The sequence below is a fragment of the Schistocerca americana genome, chromosome 11 (genome assembly GCF_021461395.2).
Source record: "Schistocerca americana isolate TAMUIC-IGC-003095 chromosome 11, iqSchAmer2.1, whole genome shotgun sequence".
Taxonomy (NCBI): domain Eukaryota; kingdom Metazoa; phylum Arthropoda; class Insecta; order Orthoptera; family Acrididae; genus Schistocerca; species Schistocerca americana.
Genome location: NC_060129.1, coordinates 142,539,791 through 142,545,790, shown reverse-complemented (window position 1 = coordinate 142,545,790; position 6,000 = coordinate 142,539,791).

The window sequence follows — 6,000 nt, the reverse complement described above, 5'->3', positions numbered from 1 at the left end:
AATCATTATCTTTCCAGCAAATTCAGCCAGACATGCAATCCATTGAACTATAAAGCATTGTATGAGTAGTCTGTAGCAACTTTCGATATACAGCTGTTTCCTCTCTCTTCTGGAATGAGAAGAAACAAAGTTATTTTCTTCCTGAAAAATGTAATCAATTTACAGATCTTATTTTTGAGTACAGAACAACTTGTGATGTAATTGACTTAGTGAAAGCAATACTTCTTTCATGCAATTTGTGCTAGCCATGTCCATACATACAAATCCATCCAATTGGCAAAAGAGCAATATTTAAAAGCCATTATGTTCCCAACAAATACAGCGAGGACTACAGTCCAGTAAACTGTTAACTGTGCTATGAACAGTTGCTTGCATCTCTTGATTTGACCTGGTTTTCACTGTTTCATGTAGTGAGAAGAATATATTTAATTTAGAGATCTTGCATTTTTTAAATTTTTGAATACTGTGTGAAAGTAATATGACCTTCTGGGAATTTGTGGTAGACATGTGTGTTAGAGAACTGTCTTTGATGTACATGCTCACAGGGCAGATTTAGGAAACTGTCTGACTGGAGAGATGAAACGCCAAACACACTTCCTGGAGTAGAACGGAACAAAATCTCACACGTATTCTATCAACGGCACTGACACGAGTGTGGGTTTCCTGCTCCGGTTCGGCTGAGGAGGCCAGGCATTCGCACGGCGTCGTGTACACTACAGGGCACCAAGATTCACAGAGCATCCTACGTAGCTCGCTACTTGGCCTGTGGGTAGCAGCAGCAGCAGAGGGACGTCAGTTCGCCTCCGGAGCCGCCACCCCCGGGGGCAGAGCACTCCGGTGAAGGTGAGAGGGGCAGCGGCGGATCCCCCAGTCAGTCCGACCCCGCTGCCCCCGACCCACCCCCTGCCACAGTGTTGGCACGCTGTGGGGGCTGGTGGTGTCTCACGGGCCGACTGCCCAGTGTGGAGGTGACCGCAGAGATCCACCCGCCGCCCGGCGACGTCGCCTCCTTCTGCTGGCGCACTGGCGACGCCGTGGATGACGCCGACACCGGCGGTGACCTCTTCCCTGCCCCGGGCGGTGCGCTGCCCACGGATGCGTGAAGGCGGTGGTGGTGGACGCTGTTGCTGCTCACACTGCCGATCAGTGCCTTCCACCTGCAACAACACGTAGCATACGTCTGTGACCAAAACTGGGCACTCACATCTATAGTGCGAATTATGTGAAAAGCAGGTCTGTGTAGAGAGAGTGAGACAGAGAGAATGTGAGGGAGGAGAGAGGAAAGAGAGAGAGAGAGCGACAGAGAGAGAGAGAGAGAGAGAGAGAGAGAGAGAGACAGAGAGAAAAGAGGGGGGAGGGGGAGAGAACAAACATATTCAGTTAACTACTGATGTTCTTTGTATTGGTGTTTCAATTAATTGATCATGGAATGAAGGCTTTCCTGGCAGGTGTTGTCATCACTTAACACTTCTGGGCTGAGATGCCATGGTCCACACATAAGACTCTCCCCTGATGTTTCGCCTTCGACTACAGAAGGCATCCTCTGAGGATGCCTTCCACAATTGAAGGTGAAACGTCAGGGGAGAGTCTTATACACTCCTGGAAATGGAAAAAAGAACACATTGACACCGGTGTGTCAGACCCACCATACTTGCTCCGGACACTGCGAGAGGGCTTTACAAGTAATGATCACACGCACGGCACAGCGGACACACCAGGAACCGCGGTGTTGGCCGTCGAATGGCGCTAGCTGCGCAGCATTTGTGCACCGCCGCCGTCAGTGTCAGCCAGTTTGCCGTGGCATACGGAGCTCCATCGCAGTCTTTAACACTGGTAGCATGCCGCGACAGCGTGGACGTGAACCGTATGTGCAGTTGACTGACTTTGAGCGAGGGCGTATAGTGGGCATGCGGGAGGCCGGGTGGATGTACCGCCGAATTGCTCAACACGTGGGGCGTGAGGTCTCCACAGTACATCGGTGTTGTCGCCAGTGGTCGGCGGAAGGTGCACGTGCCCGTCGACCTGGGATCGGACCGCAGCGATGCACGGATGCACGCCAAGACCATAGGATCCTACGCAGTGCCGTAGGGGACCGCACCGCCACTTCCCAGCAAATTAGGGACACTGTTGCTCCTGGGGTATCGGCGAGGACCATTCGCAACCGTCTCCATGAAGATGGGCTACGTTCCCGCACACCGTTAGGCCGTCTTCCGCTCACGCCCCAACATCGTGCAGCCCGCCTCCAGTGGTGTCGTGACAGGCGTGAATGGAGGGACGAATGGAGACGTGTCGTCTTCAGCGATGAGAGTCGCTTCTGCCTTGGTGCCAATGATGGTCGTATGCGTGTTTGGTGCCGTGCAGGTGAGCGCCACAATCAGGACTGCATACGACCGAGGCACACAGGGCCAACACCCAGCATCATGGTGTGGGGAGCGATCTCCTACACTGGCCGTACACCACTGGTGATCGTCGAGGGGACACTGAATAGTGCACGGTACATCCAAACCGTCATCGAACCCATCGTTCTACCATTCCCAGACCGGCAAGGGAACTTGCTGTTCCAACAGGACAATGCACGTCCGCATGTATCCCGTGCCACCCAACGTGCTCTAGAAGGTGTAAGTCAACTACCCTGGCCAGCAAGATCTCCGGATCTGTCCCCCATTGAGCATGTTTGGGACTGGATGAAGCGTCATCTCACGCGGTCTGCACGTCCAGTACGAACGCTGGTCCAACTGAGGCGCCAGGTGGAAATGGCATGGCAAGCCGTTCCACAGGACTACATCCAGCATCTCTACGATCGTCTCCATGGGAGAATAGCAGCCTGCATTGCTGCGAAAGGTGGATATACACTGAACTAGTGCCGACATTGTGCATGCTCTGTTGCCTGTGTCTATGTGCCTGTGGGTCTGTCAGTGTGATCATGTGATGTATCTGACCCCAGGAATGTGTCAATAAAGTTTCCCCTTCCTGGGACAATGAATTCATGGTGTTCTTATTTCAATTTCCAGGAGTGTATATGGACCATGGCATCTCACCCCGGAAGTGTTAAATGATGTCAATTAATTGATATTAATTAAAATATGACTCTTCAGATGAGACCACACCTGCAACGTGGCACTACACGTGGACGGTGAACTTCAACGGCTTCAGAAAGTTTTTCAGAGAAAGAGCTGAAAAATAGGTTGAGTAGCACTCCCATATCACACTCCGATGAGTTAGTTCATCAAAGGTACGAGTATCCCCTGTGAAACCAACTATGTCACTGCGATTAAGAGACTGTTATGAGTGGCAATAAATGTTACTAATGTTTCAAAAGGAAAGCAAATACGAAAACTTGAATCACACAAAGTAAGCTGATAAACGAAAGACAAGTAAAATATTGATCTAAAAAGAGATTGATAAATCCAAGAAAATTAATGTTGTAGCCAAAAGGACCAGCCATGTTATATGAAAACTAACTTTTAAACTAAACTCCGCCACGAAGGGCCAATGGTACCGACTGGCCGCCATGTCATCTTCAGTCCACAGGCCTCATTGGAGAGGCGTGTGATCAGCACACTGCTCTCCTAGCTGTATGTCAGTTTACAAGACCAAAAACCAACTTTTACTATGCGAAAATTTAGACTACGATGGTTCCTTCTGAAGCAGTCGATTATAGTTCAATTCTTTTATCTTGGCGGCTCGCGCATGCCTGCCCAGACGCGGGAGATTGCTGCATTGCCAGTTGCAAACGGCGCACGTGATAAGAGAAGCAGTGCCGCAGTATAGTTCACAAACTTACGCTTAGGGGGGAGCACAGTTTATGAAGTAAAGCCACCGCGGCCGCATTAACCCTTTCGCCGCTACCGAGACGTGCTCCCCGCATTACGTGATGTGCGCCATTTTGTCATAATTGCACTGCTCGCCTGAGCAGACACATTGTGTTCCGACTGCTTTGACACACTTTATCATTCGATTTCACAAAATCTATTTGGCCCAAAAATTTGATTTTTACACATCTTCTTGACTGATACCTTCCTCCCCCCCCCCCCCCCCCCCTCCATAAATGACTTAATTTTGTTTCGAGGTTCAATGCAGTTATTGCGCAGCATTAGATGTAGTAAATCATAGCACGAAATTTTGAAGAGTTTGCAGAGGTAAAAGTCCATGGCGTATAGTTGCCACTAGAAATTTCAAAAAATTACTTTCAAACATTAAAATTCTTTAAATAAGACACTTCGATATTGTTTTTAAATAAAGAAAATATTAAACATCGAATAAGGTTTGAACACGGAACCTTTCGCTTAGCAGCCATATACTTCAACCATTACGCTAACAACGCTTACCATTCAATACGTCTCCCAGAGGACTTTACAATATCACGCAAAATACCGACAAACACTATTGGTATGACTATGAATTACTCACGTTTCGTCGAAGTACAATAGTAAATAAGCAATTACTGCTGTTCTTTATTGCGAAAAAGCGGTTAGTGAGAATGATACAAACACCTTTCCTTGCTATCGCCTGAATTAGGAGGCTTATTGCTTGTTTAACTAATAGAATATGAAGCAGTTGGCATAAAGAATGCTTTTTCCAAACTTTCTATAAAAGAAAGTCTGCTATCAAGACACTGCTTTTGTTCTGTTACTTTATTTATGACTGAACATTTCTAAAACTGAAGACACTCGTCCGTGCTCTGCACTGCAGTCGAGCTCTGGCAACGTCGTTCTCTGTTGATTGGCTGACTGTATTTTGTGACGTCAGATGCGCAGAACGAACCTAAACTCGGCCGCCGTCATAAATGACGCGCACTATAGTAGCATGTCAAATGCTTCATTAGCTGCAGAATGTTGGCTTGCAGACAACGAGTACTTGCCAGAGATAAGCTGATTGTGAGAAGTGGTTGGGAAGGAAGTGGTGGTGAGTCTGCAGCCGAGGAGTAAGTGGTGAGAAGTGGTTGCCATGGACTGGGCTAGGCTATAGCATACTCAGAGAGGTATGATCACGGCCAGCTGGCTGCAACAGTGCCAACTTTCTACTGAAACTACAACAATAGGCATTCACTGAGTTGTGACAGTACTGATGTGCCGTCATAGAGAGGTATATGAAGTTGCATTAAATGATCAGCTGAGGTGGATGCACAAAGCTGCTGGGCGGGGCCCATAACAGCTGCCAGCGAACTTCTCTCGCTGACTGTGCTCTGGGCTTTATACAGGGTGAAAAGTATTTAAATCGACTAACTCTGGGAGGTTGTAGGGGACATCAAAACAAATATTTTTCCCTAATGTCATTTTTTTCTATGAGGAGTATTTAAACCACTAGAGGAAGATTTCTCTGCCGGCAAATTAATTAAACCAACAAATACTTTTCTATTTTTTTTATGACCAAGAGACAACACATTAACACAACCCAATTTCAATTGCTGTAGATTTTCAAAAATGCCTCCATTGACACGTAAACAAAGGTTACACTGTCGGATCATGTTCTGTCTGACTCGGGCCAAAACCCCAGGAGTATCCTGAATTGTTCCTGATGCTGCTGCTATCCGGGCAACCAGAGCCTCTTCTGATGCGTCAGGAGTTGTGTAAACAAGGTTGCGCATCTCTCCCCACACAAAAAAGTCCAAAGGGGACATATCTGGGTTCCGAGCAGTCCACGGTACAGGACCACCTCTGCCAATCCACATTTCTGGGAACCATCGGCCCAGGAATCGATGCACATGACGACTGAAATGATGTGCCGGCACCCCGTCACGTTGGAACCACATGCGTTGCCTTGTAGGGAGCGGGACGTCTTCTAGCAATTGTGGCAATGCTCTGTCGAGAAAATTGTAACAGTGCCTGCCATTCAATGGCCTAGGTAGCAGATACGGCCCAGTCAAACAGTCCCCAACAACAACGACCCACACATTAACGAGGAACCGCACTTGATAAGCGCTAGTAACTGTGGCATGTGGGTTATCCTCACTCCAAACATGCAAATTGTGCATGTTGAAGATTCCATCATGCCAGAACG